At 40.8% G+C, this 15,684-nt stretch overlaps 1 long non-coding RNA gene across 1 annotated transcript; it reads right to left on the bottom strand.

The window, feature by feature from the left end:
• Positions 1-4,879: 4,879 nt before the first annotated feature.
• Positions 4,880-7,430, bottom strand: LOC125855641 (uncharacterized). The gene is made up of 2 exons (XR_007445512.1): positions 7,323-7,430; positions 4,880-5,120 (listed from the first exon to the last, which is right to left on the bottom strand). It is a non-coding gene; the product is annotated as an uncharacterized LOC125855641 (long non-coding RNA).
• Between the last annotated feature and the right edge of the window lie 8,254 nt (positions 7,431-15,684).

Raw genomic sequence — 15,684 nt, 5'->3', positions numbered from 1 at the left:
TTATTCTAAAATGTTTTTACACTAAGACTACAACTCTAACTAGTATTTATAGTTTTCACAGATAGTGCTGCGGAGGATCGTTCGGTGACATTAGTGGAGATCGCCGATGAACTTGGTGATCCGCCCTTTAATCAGCTCATCACCTTCGGTGTCTTGCCTTCAGCATCCTCATATTTTGGATCATTGGGCGGTACAGTACTGCTTCGTGGAACTAATCGGTGACTCGCCGACTGCTCCTTTCCTCGCCTTTCCATCCACTTCCTTTAAGGCTTTGCGTACGGAACAAAGGGCGGTGCATGTCAATTCGATGACTCGCCAAGTTAGACTTGGCGATCCGAAGACTTTTATTTCTTGTTCTTTTCCGCCTTTTTTGTTCCGTTTTGCGCCTAAGTGTCCATGCTTCGAGTAAAACTTCAAATACTTGAAACTTAAGCATTTTAATCAGGTATTGAGATAAAATAAGCATTCGAGGACACTATTTCTATTAAAATAAAGCCCTAAATGAGTCCAATCTGTGGACTCATCAACACCCCTAACTTAAACTTTTGCTTGTCCTCAAGCAAACTCAAGTTCAGCAGTTCAAATAGGGTGCCTCAAACAGTGCTACACAAGACTAAATCATGAATGCACACATTAAGACTCAATTTACTTATGCAAGGATCACTTGTTTACTCAAATATTCAAATTGTGACACACCGTTACCAAGATTCTCATGCTTGCAATACTTGCTACTTGTGCAAGTTCAAGCTTAACCAAAGTATCTAAATGCCCTCACGTAAAGAATGATTCCATATTCCCACACATATATGAGTCAATTTAAGATCAGGAATCATATACAACGCTCACACTCAAAAAGAGGAACATAATGCATGTTTTCACCCATAGGTTTGCCCTTATTTTCCAATTGACTTTCGATCCAGCTTACTCAAGATAAAAAAAGGTCTTTCTAAAGCTTGTAATGAGGTTGAATGTAAAGGTATGGTCGTTACGGCTCATTGACTCTGTCCTCATGAGATGCAGTATTCTCAAGGCATTCCCTTCTTTGCCTTTATCACTTCTTTTTCTAGTGCTTCTAAGTCATCCTTTTATTCATTTCCCATGAATTGCTTGGAATCCCAATATCCTTTGTGTTTTATTCCACCAATTTCTTTTTCATTCATTTTTTTTATAAGAGGGTTCCATTGTTTGCAACATGGGTTAAAGGGGGACTTCTTATAGCACTTCTTGACTTCTCCTTTTCCTTTTCACCATACCCCCAACTTAGGCTTTTTGTCCTAAGTTGGCTATTCACTAAACCACAATTCAAGAGGATTATAGGTAGCGGATCAAGTAAGGTCTAGGGTTTATCAAGGTTCTTCCAAAAATAGGTAAGTTTCAAGGGGTGTTCAAGAGAGTTTCACACACTCACGGGTAGGCCACAAAAAAGAGGTATATGTTAAATTGGTTCACACTCTTAAAAAGTTGCCTAAGATCATCTCAAGAGTACACCTTTCTAAATCAATCAGACTAACTGGGCAAATTCTAGGTTTATTCATGCATGGTTCAAAGTAAGCTAATCACACAAGGCATTGATACTTCATTCAAACAAGACTAGACACGTTCGCTAGTGTGCAACGGTCCTCACAAGAAAATTAATTCGATAAATGGCTAGTCACAACGACATGCAAAGAGTGCACATATTGTCTATGTAACTTCATTTGGCCTTGTCGTAGCCGTGCATTCATGTTTGTTCAATTGGGAGCACTATTCAAGTCATCGATATTGATCAAAACCGAGACTCAAATTTTTTGGAAAGATCAAAATTATTTTCAATTAGAACAACAGGAGCCATGAACTCAAACATCCACAGAAATGTAGTATTTAAAACACAAATTAAAGCAGACAACCCAAATATATACAGAACAAAACATGAATGTCAACACAAAACGTGTGGGCCTCACCCCACCACAAATAAAAGCAGTTGTCCTCAAATGCGGATAATAAGTGCTAAATGGGAATCAATAAAGTAAACCAGTTGACCAAGAGATATTCAGATCAACTAGTTGCAAATGAAGTTAGATTTCTCAAAAATAACTCGGGGTGTTGAAAGACCAACCTTGTGTGAAGATGCTCGGCTGTCATGCAATCCACAACTGAGCACAATTTAGAAACGCGAATACTCTAATAATACATGAAATATAAAAGTAGCGTGCAAGTGTGAGTTAGGGCGTATGAAAAAGTGAGGTAAGCAGTAAATCGGACACTTTGAAACCTTTGCTCGGAGAACTTTCCAGTTATCGCCTATTCAGTGACATTAATTATTCTGGTCTGTTCAGTCGGCGGTAAGCCGAATATTTAGCTTCCTCGCGAAAGATTACAGTACCTTTGGTTGCAGGTGAGTTCGAATGGCGGTTTGCATTGTGCCCACCTAGAGGATCGGTGACTCGCTGCTAATTTTTTTTAAGTGCGCTGAGTTTTACAAACTCCAAACTTAGACTAGGAGATTTCAAATGGCAGTTAATAGTGCGATCGCCGAACCAGTTACCGGTTCACCAAAGATGTCCTGAGCTTGCCGATTCCTCCTGCGTGTCGCTGAATGGACTTGTGGTGCGCCTATTTGCACTGTACGTTCACTATCCACGCTTTTATCTGCACAATCGACACATTATTATTTTATCAAACAAATATAATTGGTAAGAACTTGTGTTACCTCCTAATAAGCGCCTTATTTAACGTCGTGGCTCGACGTAGGAATACTATCAAGCATCCTCTAGATACAATTCTTCAACTAAAGCGATTTCCTGGCAGTCCCCAAGGTATAACTTCAAACGCTTTCCGTTAACTTTAAATGGGGGTCCCTCTTTACTTTCAATCTATGGCACCATGGTGAACACTTGTGTCACTCTGAAAGGCCCAGACCATTTGGATTTTAGCTTCCTTGGGAATAGCCTTAGTCGTGAGTTATACAATAACACCCAATCTCCCACATTGAATTCCCTCTGGACTATCCGTGTGTCATGCCATTTCTTCATTTTCTCTTTGTAAATGGCTGAGTTGTCGTAAGATCTGAGCCTGAACTCATCTATTTCATTCAACTGGTCCAACTTCTCCCTTGAAGCCTTTGTCCAATCTAAATTCAGAGCTTTCAATGCCCATAAGGCTTTGTGTTCTAGCTCAACAGGTAAATGACATGATTTACCAAAAACTAGTTGATATGGGGACATTCCTATGGGTGTTTTATAAGCAGTCCGATATGCCCACAGGGCATCGTCAAGATTTCTAGACCCGTCGGTTCTGCTGCCGTTTACTGTCTTTGATAGAATGCTTTTGATATCACGATTTGAAACCTCAACTTGTTCACTCGTTTGGGGTGATATGGAGTGGCGACCTTGTGTTTTACTCCGTATTTGCTCAATGCACTGGAAAAACCACTTAATGCAAAAATGCAATCCTCCATCACTAATGATTGCTCTTGGAGTGCCAAACCGTGCAAAGATGTAGCGTTTCAAAAATTGGACAACGCTTCTTCCTTCATTATTCGGGAATGGGACGGCCTCCACCTATTTGGACACATAGTCCACAGCTACTAAGATATACTTGTTTCCAAACGAGCTGACAAATGGGCCCATGAAATCGATTTCCCACACATCGAATAGTTCTATTTCCAAAATAGGTGTAAGGGGTAATAGTTCTATTTCCAAAATAGGTGTAAGGGGTAACTCGTGCCTTCTTGATACTCCGCCTTGCTGCTGACATTGAGGACATCTTTTTGCAAAATCGTGGGCATCTTTGTAAAGAGAAGGCCAATAATAACCACTTTGGAGAATCTTAGCTGCGGTACGGTTTCCACTATGATGACCTCCGACTGGTGATGTGTGGCAGGCATGGATGATCTCTTGTGATTCTTCTTCCGGAACACACCTTCTTATGACATGATCAGCACATTCCCGAAATAAGTATGGCTCTTCCCAGAAGTATCGTTTAACATCAAATAGGAACCTATTTCGTTGGTAAGTGTTTAACTTATCGGGAATCAACCCACATACGATGTAGTTTTCAAAGTCAGCATAGCATATCATGTGTGTGAGTGATAGTGCGAATATCTGCTCATCTGGGAATGAGTCATTTATTTCCTTTTCCTGCTCAGTACCTGCTTTACTCTCTAACCGCGATAGGTGATCTGCAACTTGATTCTCGCAATCTTTTCGACCTTTTACCTCAAAATTGAATTCTTGCAAGAGTAGCACCCATATTATCAATCTTGGCTTCACATCTTTTTTTGCCATGAGGTATTGGAGTGCTGCATGGTCTGTATGAACAACTACTTTAGTGCCTAGCAAGTGTGCTCGGAACTTTTCAAAAGCATAGACCACTGCTAGCAACTCTTGTTCAGTGACTGTGTAATTTCACTGGGCACTATTTAGAATCTTGCTTGCGTAATAAATTGGGTGAAACAGTTTGGTACGCTTTTGTCCCAATACTACACCTAATGCCATCCCACTCGCATCACACATTACTTCGAATGGTTCTGACCAATTGGGGCTAATGATAATTGGTGTGGATATCAATTTCTCCTTCAAACATTTAAATGCTGCCATACAAACGTCATCAAAGTAGAATTTCACTTCCTTCTCAAAGAGTTTGCATAGCGGTTGTGCAATCTTTGAGAAATCCTTAATGAATCTCTGGTAGAAACCTGCATGGCCCAAGAAACTGCGAATGCCCTTTACTGAGATCGGTGGTGGTAGTTTCTCAATGTCACGACCCGGGATCACCCCCTAGTCGTAACCGACGTACTCGACCTCGAAGAGGTCTAATACAAGCCTCTTAGCATTCATTCATTGCATAGACACTAAAACCATAAGGAATTAAAAACTTTCTTTACCAAGAAAACATTTCATTAAAAAAAACAATAGCAAGCGGAAGACTTTCTAGACTTTATACATGATGTCTCAAACCATCTAATACTTTAGAGTACAAAATTCGGGACTAATCCCGTACACAACTTAAACAATACTAAAAAGACATAAAAGAACATATTGGGTATTGTCCTCGAATCTATGAGGACTCACCAAGTCTTCATCTTCAACACTTAGAAACCTATCAAAGCCATGACATGTCATCATCTCCAAATCCCTACACTTTAGTCCAAAAAGGGAAAGAAAGGGGTTAGCACAATTAAGTACTAAGTATGGAGACCATGCAAAAACATGCCAAAAAGGACATTTTCAAGGAAGTAAATGCTTTCATATCATTTTGATAAAACCTTCACTTCACAAGTATAAGAGACATAATACAAGTCAACATTAACATATAAGACCATAGCCAACCATACATATACTCAACATATGTCCATATACAATCCATGCTTAACTTTAAAAGAACACATGTCATTTCATTACCATAAGACCTCTACCTAATATAACCTTAAGACACACTTGAGTGAGACAAGAAGTGACCGCCCATACAACCTCTTCAAGCACACTTAAGTGTTCCCCAAGATTACCTTAGATAAGGACATTTCATTTACAACATAACTTCAATAGACCAACATTCTTTAAGAAACCATTTAGGGCACATTCATGTCACATACATTAGGATTTAGAGAAACTCACTATGACCCTCTCCAAGCCTACTCGTGCAATGTATAGGTAGCATCCCATACTACTACCTACACTTTGTAGAACCTGTCAAGAAACCATGATGAAATCTCACATGATGGGAAGTAAGCATTTAACCGACATAGACCATGAGAGCTTGTCATGGAATCCGGTGTCATGAGTCCCCACACCGAAAAGAGGTGGTCTACTTGCCTAAGGAAGACCGGTATATAGCTTAATGGATCCACTAGCTTCCTATGCGGGCACATAGTTTATGGGATAAGGTAGACGATCATTGAAACTCATGCCTAACTGTCGGGGGAGTTTCCATCTAACCAAATCCGCTCGGTGCTTAGCCTACATTCCCATAGAATAGTTCATTACTTTGACATTATCAGACATGAAAGGGTGCCATAAGCCTGCCGATTCAAGTCTCATTATTTAACACATGAAAGGGTGCCATAAGCCTGCCGATTCAAGGTACATTTAGGAAAGCTCATTAACTCCACTTGAAAGGGTGCCATGGGCCTGCCGATTCAAGTCTCATCATTAACCTTTATGGAAAGGGTGCCATAAGCCTGCCGATTCCAAGGTTCATTACTTTTCATTAATGGAAGGGTGCCATAAGCCTGCCGATCCAAGGTTCATTATAAGCATGTGTGGAAGGGTGCCATGGGCCTACCGATCCAAGGATTCAACAATCAACAATATAATCATTTATACCAGAAAAGGATGCATAAGCCCTATCAATTCAAGGTATACTTTACATTGAAGAATCCTTCATATTCTATCATCAACATTCATGAGTGTCATCAACACATCTATGAAATTTCCATACATCTCATAACTCAAGCTTTAAAGCATCGATTCATCAATTCTCCATAGTTGGACATTTTGTCAAACACCTTGAAGGCATGTAATGGAATCAAAGAGCATGGAAAATAGGGTAGTAATTATACAACCAAACCAGTGAACAACCTACAACAACACCCTTACATTCATAACGTGATCACATTATCTTCATTCACATCATACTTTCACATATAGCTTCACATAAAACTCATTCACATCATACCTTCACATATAGCTTCACATAAAACTCATTCACATCATTCCTTCACATATAGCTTCACATAAAACTTTACATATAGCCTCATATGTGTATAATAATACAACAATATAATAACATTCATATAATGCCCTTCATGGCCTCAATTCACAATAATACAACAAATAACCACCTCCACCAAAGGTGGATCAAACCAACCAATAACAATTATATCAATACTAAGAGATTAAGCCATCTTACCATTCTCCAAAGCCATAACCAACATTACTCAATTCCCTACTAATTCAACATTTTTCATAAAATAGGTCAACTTACCATCCTTTCCAAGCCACAATCACCATTCCTCAACTCTCCAATAATTCACAATAGATAAGCATAGATAATAATAGAAATCAACTATTCAACTCCATTTAAGCATAATTCTATCATCATTCAATCATAAACAATAACCCCACTTCATATGCCAACTTTAGGAAACTTGCAAAGACATGGGTTCATGGAATTTCCTTTCTTAAAACCATCAATAATAACATAAATCATCATTTAAAAAAACATTTAATGCAAGAACCCATGCTAGAATCAAAATTAGGATTTTGAGTTTTTGAACAACTTTTGAAATCTTTTGGATTGACTCTTTGATTGAAGAAGGAATCAAAGATGAAGAGTCCCCATACCTTATTCTTCAAGAACCAAACGAAATTAGAGAAGAAATCAGCAACCACCATCCACCCTAGCTCTATCTTTCACCTTGAGCTTCCATGGGGTTTTGAGAGAGTTTTTTTGAGAGAGGGAGGGTTTCTTTTTTCTTCCTAATTGGAGTAATTTAAATGGAAGAATTTTGGTCAAAAGGGTTTTATAATTTCTAGGAAATAATATATGTCCTTTGAAAAAAAATGGTCCAACACTTAGAAAAAAATGAGGCGGGTGAACAGTCATTTCGGTCACTGGAAATTTGCATTTTCTGCCGGACAGATTTTACGAAAATGGGCATAACTTCTTCGTCCGAACTCCGAAGGAGGTGAAACGAAGTGCGTTAGGTAGATAACTCAAAGGGCTTTCCATGGATATGTTATGGGCCACCCAATTATTTGTGTGCTAGGAGATATGACCCTCCAAAGTAGACCCTCAAAAAAGGCTTCACTTGGAAATTTCGGATTTTCATACGGTTGCTCTAAAATTTGGGTTAGACCCATTTCCCACTCAATTTGACATCCTAAACAAGAATATGAAGTCAGATTTTCGAAAAACGAAATGGATCTTTTTATATACAGCTAAACAAGTTTTCGGTAACTTCCGAAGCACATTTTAAGAACTCTTTGGGTCAAATTCAATTATAACCATTTCATTAAGTTCTCGACACCAAACTCACATGTGAGGCTCTAGTTTCACTCTATCATTTTCCGGGTCGTTACACTCAATAACCTCAATTTTTGCTTTGTCAACTTCCAGCCCTTGTTGCGACACTTTGTGCCCAAGAACAATGCCTTCTTTCACCATGAAATGACATTTCTCCCAATTTAGGACTAGATTAATTTCCACACACCTTTGGAGCACTCGCTCTAAATGTGTCAAACATTCTTCAAATGTGTCCCCCACGACTGAGAAATCATCCATGAAGACTTCCAGAGAGTCCTCGACCATATCCGCAAAGATGGACAACATGCATAGTTGAAAAATTGCCGGTGCATTACAAAGTCTGAATGACATCCTTTTGAATGAAAAGGTATCATAAGGGCATGTGAAAGTGGTTTTCTCTTGATCTTTTGGTGTGATAGATATCTGGTTGTATCCGGAGTATCCATCTAAAAAACAATACCACCCCTCTCTGATAACCTGTCAAGCATCTGGTCCATGAAGGGCATTGGAAAATGGTCCTTTTTAGTCCAGGAATTTAGCTTTCGATAATCCATGCACACCCTCCATCCTGTTACAGGTCTAGTTGGCATGAGCTCTTCTTTAGCATTTGGGACCACTGTTATGCCACCCTTTTTTGGTATGCATTGCACTGGGTTGACCCATTTGCTGTTTGAAATCGGATAGATTACTCCTGCATCAAGCCACTTGATGATTTCCTTTTTTACTACCTCTTGCATCGGAGGGTTCAACCTTCGCTGATGCTCCACACTGGATTTGCATTCACTGTCCAGCCGAATCTTGGGTGCAGATACCGGGCGGGATGCCCACGATATCAGCTATGGTTCATCCGATCGCTTTTATGTTCTTCCGTAGTACTTCGACAAGCACTTTTACCTGCCCTTCACTTAGATTTACTGCAATAATCACTGGCAGAGTGTTATTAGTCCCCAAAAACCATACTTGAGATGGGATGGGAGTACTTTCAGTTCTAGAGTTGGCAGTTCTTCAGTTGATGGCTTTGCAGGTGGGCTGTCTCGGTTTTTTAGGTCGATATCCAACTTAATTGGATTTCGTGCATATGCTTCTAACCCTGTTATGGCTGCGATCATTTCATCATATTCCTGAATTTTCGATTCGTCATAATTTGCAAGTATTGACTCAAGAGGCTCATTCTTGCGCAACTGATGGCTCACACTTGCCACCGCCTCATCTATAACATCTTCAGTAGACACTACATGGATATCACTTGGTTGTTTCATGGATTTGCATATGTTGAAAGTTACCTCATAGTCATTCACGCAGAATTTCAACTTGCCCCTTTCAACATCCACTAATGCTCTGCCAGTTGCTAAGAATGGCCTTCCCAAAATAATGGGGACCTTAACATCAATGTCACAGTCTAAAATCACAAAGTCAATTGGAAATATGAACCGATCTACTTTGACCAAGATATCATAGAGGATTCCAACAGGATGCTTGATCGATCGATCTGCCATGAGAAGTCTCATTGTAGTTGCCTTTGGTTCTCCCAGTCCAAGTTGCTTGTATATGGCGTATGACATCAAGTTGATGCTTACTCCTAGGTCACATAAAGCTTTGGCAAATTTGAGCATTCCAATAGTATACGGGATGGTGAAAGCACTAGGGTCTTATGTTTTAGTGATTAACTCCTTTGTCATGATCGCACAGTAACTATGAGGCACTTCAATCATTTCATAATCCAAGATCCTCTTCTTGGTGACTAGCTCTTTCATGAATTTAGCATACCCTGACATCTCCAGCAATGCTTCCACCAAAGGAAGGTTTATGGACAACTTCTTGAACATAGACAAGAATATTTTAAACTTCTCATCTTCATTCTTTTTTTACAAACGCTGGGGAAAAAGTGGAGGTATTTTGGGTAAGGGTTGTATTATTTTTTGAGTTTCATTGTGCTGATTCATTCCTTCTTGTGCTTTATTGCCGAGGTTTTGATGATCAATAATTTCTACTTCTTCCCTACCCTGATTTTCCTCATGTTCTTCTCCTTCATTACCTATCGCTACCTTCCCGCTACGGGTAATTACAGCCAGCTCTCCTTCCTCATTTTCCTTTGGCATCTTGGTTGTTAGTTGGGCTGATAGGAGATTCAATTGACCTTCCAACATCTTGATGGCATTAGCATGAGAGCTCACCTTACTATTTAGCGAAGAAAATTCATCTCTCATTCCTTTTAGCAAATCATTAGAGCCTTCAACTTTCTCAAGAATTCGTGTCAGTAGATCATTCACCCTATGGCTACTGTCACTCCCCCTTGATGTTGGGATGTCACTCAATTGAGTTTGGTATTCTTCATGATCGCTGGAAACCCTCATCATTCCTTCTGTGGTTCTAACCTTGATTCCCTCCCGATTTTAAGTTATCGGAAAATGAACCCACCTTTGCGCGAAACACTTCACAGTTGCCTTTCATGTGCTCTTGTAAAACTTCCATCTGAGACAACATCTTTTTGATGTTTTCATCCCTCTCATTTTCTTTGTCGAGTTGCTCTTGCATCAGCCTGAAACACATAGGGGAAACTTGATCTTCTTTGGTGTACCAAGCTTGATTTACTCTCGCCATACCATTTAGGAGAAATGAGGCCATCTCAAAGGGCTGTAGCATTATGCCGCCTTGAACCAATTGATCAACTATCCCATTGTTGAATGAATCAAGATTTCGGTAAAAATATTGGAGTAACAACTCACTTGGAAGCCCATGTGTTGGGCATTTTCGCAGAGACCTTTTATATCTAACCCACGACTCATGAATTGGTTCACTCGCTTTTTGTTTAAAATTTCTGAATGTCGTCCCTCAACTTCATTTTTTTTGACGGGGGAAAGAATCTATTGTGGAGCTGTGACTAATTCTTTCCATGATGTGATAAAACATTTGGGAAGTTCAGACAACCACGTAGTGGCTGCTCCTTTTAGTGACAATAGGAATAAGCGAAATCTGATGGCTTCTTGCGACCAAGTTTTGAATGACAACGGAGCACATACATCCAAGAAGCTTTGGATATGGTCATGTGAGTCTTCATGATCCAATCCTCCGTATAGGCCCCTTGAATGTATGAGATGGAGTGTTGTGCTAGTGACTTCAAAATTTCCGTTTCCGCCACCCTACGGCAAGCGAATTGCACTTATCTCACTCAATGGAGCGGGATCATTAACACTACTAACGTCATCAATGTCATCTCAGTGCAAGTCAATATTCACTGGGTTGTTTGCATGGCAACCATCTCCCACATTCTCACTCATAATTTATGTTTTCAACACAAACAAGCAAAGCAAAGCTAAAAATTAAGTTAGTAAACTACGAATGAGAATAAAAATTCTATTAAGCTAAAACTTCTCAAATAACAACACTCCCAGGCAGCGGCGCCATTTTGATGCTTATCGTGACCAACGACACTATCCTATGGTATGAGTGTCTACGATTGTCGATAATATAGTAACCCAACCAAGGGTTGGGGTCGTATTCCAAAAGAGCGGTTTTGAGAATCAGTAGCCAATTAGAATTTCGTTTGAATTAGTCATAGCTAAAAACATTTACGAAAAATTTATTGTAAATTAAAGGGGGTGACACAGAAGTGTCAACTAACAAAAGGGGTTTTGTAACAAGTGATAAAACAAGAAACTAAACAAGAAAATCAAGTATGGGGAAGGTTCTTCGGATGTGACCGCAATACAAGTTGAGATAAATCATTGGGTACATGCTTTCAATAGGAAATTCGCAAGACAATAGTGACTAGGCTAAGCTTTAAATGGAAATAAGTTCCCTTTCGGGCAACTTACCCCGTTTCAAATGCGTTCCTCTCGGACACCCATTTGCCGCATGAAGACCAGCCTACGCCTTACCCCACTCACTCTCTCGAGCTGAGTGTTAGGATATGGGACAAGGGCTCACCCTCTCAGACCGAACCTCATGTCGACCTACTCCTTAGGCCATCAGTCTAGTGGTTTTGGTTTAATGACCTCCCTCTCGGGCAAGCCAAAAACACATGGGTGGCTTTGTATTTGCAACTACAAACCCTTTAGATTAAACCACAACCACTAGGTGAAATCACCATTAGAATATATCTAACTTATCAGCAAGCAAGACCCAACAAGAATATCAACCCATATTTGTTAAATCACACCCCAAGAATGGGGTTTTTTAGCCACACATCAAGAAATAAGAAATTATACCTAACATGATAAAGAAATCAACTGGGTATAAGAAATTAAACCTTGAATTAAGCTACGGAAGAAGAATAAAGAAGACCCACTTCCAACTTGGGGAAAATGAACTCCTTTCTTCAAGTCTCCACAAAACCCTCTCCAAACTTGAAAAAAAAATACAGACAAATACTATAGACTAATAATAATTTTTACTCTAAAATGTTTTTTACACTAAGACTACAACTCTAACTAGTATTTATAGTTTTCAAAAATTGTGCTGCGGAGGATCGTTCGGCGACATTAGTTGAGATTGTCGATGAACTCGGTGATCCGCCCTCTAATTAGCTCATTACCTTCAGTCTCTTGCCTTCAGCATCCTCATATTCTGGATCATTGGGCGGTACAGTACTGCTTTGTGGAACTAATCGGCGACTCAGCGACTACTCCTTTCCTCGCCTTTCGATCCACTTCCTTCAAGGCTTCGCGTACTGGAACAAAGGGCGGTGCATGTCGATTCGGCAACTCGCTAAGTTGGACTCAGTGATCCGTAGAATTTCATTTCTTATTCATTTCAGCCCTTTTTGTTCCGTTTTGCGCCTAAGTGTCCATCCTTCAAGTAAAACTTCAAATACCTGAAACTTAAGCATTTTAATCAGGTATTGAGATAAAACAAGCATTCGAGGTCACTATTTTTATTAAAATAAAGCCCTAAATGAGTCCAATTTGTGGATTCATCAAAAGGGGACTTATTTTCACTTCTTGATTTACCTTCTCTTTTCACCACACCCCCAACTTAGGCTTTTGGCCTAAGTTGGCTATTCAAACAAACCACAATTCATGAGGATTATGGGTGATGGATAAAGAAAGGTCAAAATTTCATCAAGTTTCTTCCAAGAAATGGTTAAGGCTCACAAGGTGTTCAAGTGAAGTTCACACACTCACAAGGTAGGCCACGAAAGAGGTATAATGTCAAATTGTTTCACACTCTTCAAAGTTGCCTAAGCTCATTTCCAGAGATTGCATCACTTAGTCAACCAGATCAACAGGGAAAATTCTAGGTGTCATCACACATGATTCACGGTAAGCTCATCACACAAGGCATTGATACCAATGTCAAACAAGACTCCACACTTTCGCTAGTGTACAATGTTCATCACAAGAGACTCATTCGATAATTGGCTATTCACAATGAGATGCAAAAAGTTCACATATTTTCTATGCAACTTCATTTGGCTTCATTTTAGCCGCACATTCATTTTTGTTCAACTATGAGCACTATCCAAGTCATTGATATTGATGAAGACCGATACTCAAATTTGCAAGAGAACAACCACATTCAAACACAAACAAGAGGTGGCACAATTTTTTTTGGAAGTGCCCAAAAATCATTTGCAATTAAAGCAAGGAGCCACAAGCTCAAACATCAACAAAAATAGTTCTAAACACAATATATACCACAAAAACCCAAATATATACACAGAAAAATAGTCACAAAAGGTGGGCCTCACCCCACCACAAACAAAAGGTAGTTGTCCTTAAATGCAAGCAATAAAGTATCCAAAAGTCAAATAAAGATAAGATAGAGAGGGAGGTAAAAAGGAATCCTGTCTAAATAGTCGCTCCATCTGTCGGGTATCAGTGCTCGGTGCATCACTCTGGTCTCAGGCATCAGTACCTGGAGTCACCTCAGAAGTAGTGGGTCCACTAGGAGCTGCCATGGATGTCTCTGTCAACGATGTCTAATCACCGATTGTACAATCGTCTCCTTAAGATCTGACAAATCTCCATATATGCTCTCCTCCCTCATCTGTAGCTGCTTCTCATCGGTCCTTATCTCCGACTCATCAGCTGCTGTGCCATCCTTATATACATCTCTGGTTGTAGCTGAAGGAATCTCTGAAGTCTCAAGGGTGTCCACATCATCCGCAACCTCCAGTAGTGAAGTGAAGTCAGTAGACTTTAGATAGTCTACATCCTTCCTCAGATCTGCTACTTCGGCTTTCAAAGCCATAACCTCGGAGGTCCTGCTCTCACAAGCCTCAACTTCCTCAGTGATAGTGCCAATGGAAGTTCGGGGGGGGAGGGTAAGTGCAACAAAGAGGCCGTTCTCGATCATCCACGTGATTGCAGCCTCCAGACGGGTAGCTCTCACATCAACTGAATGGGCTAGGTGCCCCATATTCTGGATCATCACCTGGGTAATCTTGGTTGGCTGGGAGGAGGTAGAGGCACCCGGGGCATTTGAAGAAGAAGAAGGAGCAAATTTACCTGAAGGCACATAGGCCGGAGTAGGCAAAAATGCCTATGAAGGTATCGAACCAATGTCCACTTCCGGGGAAGTATCCATCGGAGCTGCTCTCATCCTATCGGCCTCCTCTTGTGTGTACTCGGCCTCAATACACCGGATGTTAGTGGAGGAAGAAGGGGTAACCTCAATATCTCTCGTATTATCCAGGGGCACTCCAGCACACCAACACAACTCCGTGATCAAGACTGGGAATGACAAAGAGGTTTGACTCTACTTGGCCCTCATGGCCATCTCTTGATCTATAAGAAGTCTCAAGTTAATGCTCCTCCGGGATATAATCGACCCAAGGTAGGCCATCTTAGGGTGGTGTAGGATGGATTTGTTCTGGGATGGCATGATGGTGCTGCTAATGAAGCCAAACCAGAACCGAGCAGCAATACTCAGATCCCTCTTCTTTATAGGGACCCCTACCTCAATCCACCTCGGGGTGGAATCGAAAATCAATGGAGCCAGCCAGCTCTTCAAGTCATCCAAGGACTGAGTAGCCGGCAAACCCTCATATGACCCTGTAGCACCAAGACCCTGCCAAGTACAGTACTAATGTACTCTCTATTGTATCCAACTTCCTTACCCCGGACCATGGCCGATTTAATCGGTCTGAACTCACTGGCTTTCTTCTTCCTCTTCGGAACCAAGTCACCCTACACAGTATAGAACTCCTGGACCCATGAAGGAATATAGGGGCCTCGGGACCTGGTGAATTGCTCAAACCGGTCGAAGCGAAGGGTGTCCCTCACCCCAGAGTATTTGACCTCAAGACCCTCCGTAGATTACAACTTCTCCTCAAGGATAGTTCGCAATCCATCACCTTTTAACTTGTTGAGAAGCCTGGGATGAGGGACTAATGGTGGCACTGGAGCCACAAAAGGTATCAGAGCTGGCACTGAGCCTGCTGGGGTGGAAGCTGAAGGGACTCTAGCTGAGTCGGGGCGAGATCTAGAACAGATTTCAGCCCACTGGGAATGTAAGGGCTGGTCATCCTCAGGCTCAAATAACATAGCCTAGGAGTTAGCAGACATTCTATCTCGGTCGGAGTTGCACTCTGGCACTTCAGATGCAGGCCTCTTGCCTTTTCCCTTGCCTCCCGTTAGAGGCTCTGTCCTTCCCTTTTTGGGAGGATTTGCTCCCCCTTCATTTATCACAATACCCCGTGTTATTTTGTGGGGTGGCATGTCTATGTTTGTCCTTGCC

Source organism: Solanum stenotomum, chromosome 2 (assembly GCF_019186545.1).
Source record: "Solanum stenotomum isolate F172 chromosome 2, ASM1918654v1, whole genome shotgun sequence".
Classification (NCBI taxonomy): domain Eukaryota; kingdom Viridiplantae; phylum Streptophyta; class Magnoliopsida; order Solanales; family Solanaceae; genus Solanum; species Solanum stenotomum.
This window is presented reverse-complemented; position numbering and strand designations above follow the sequence as displayed.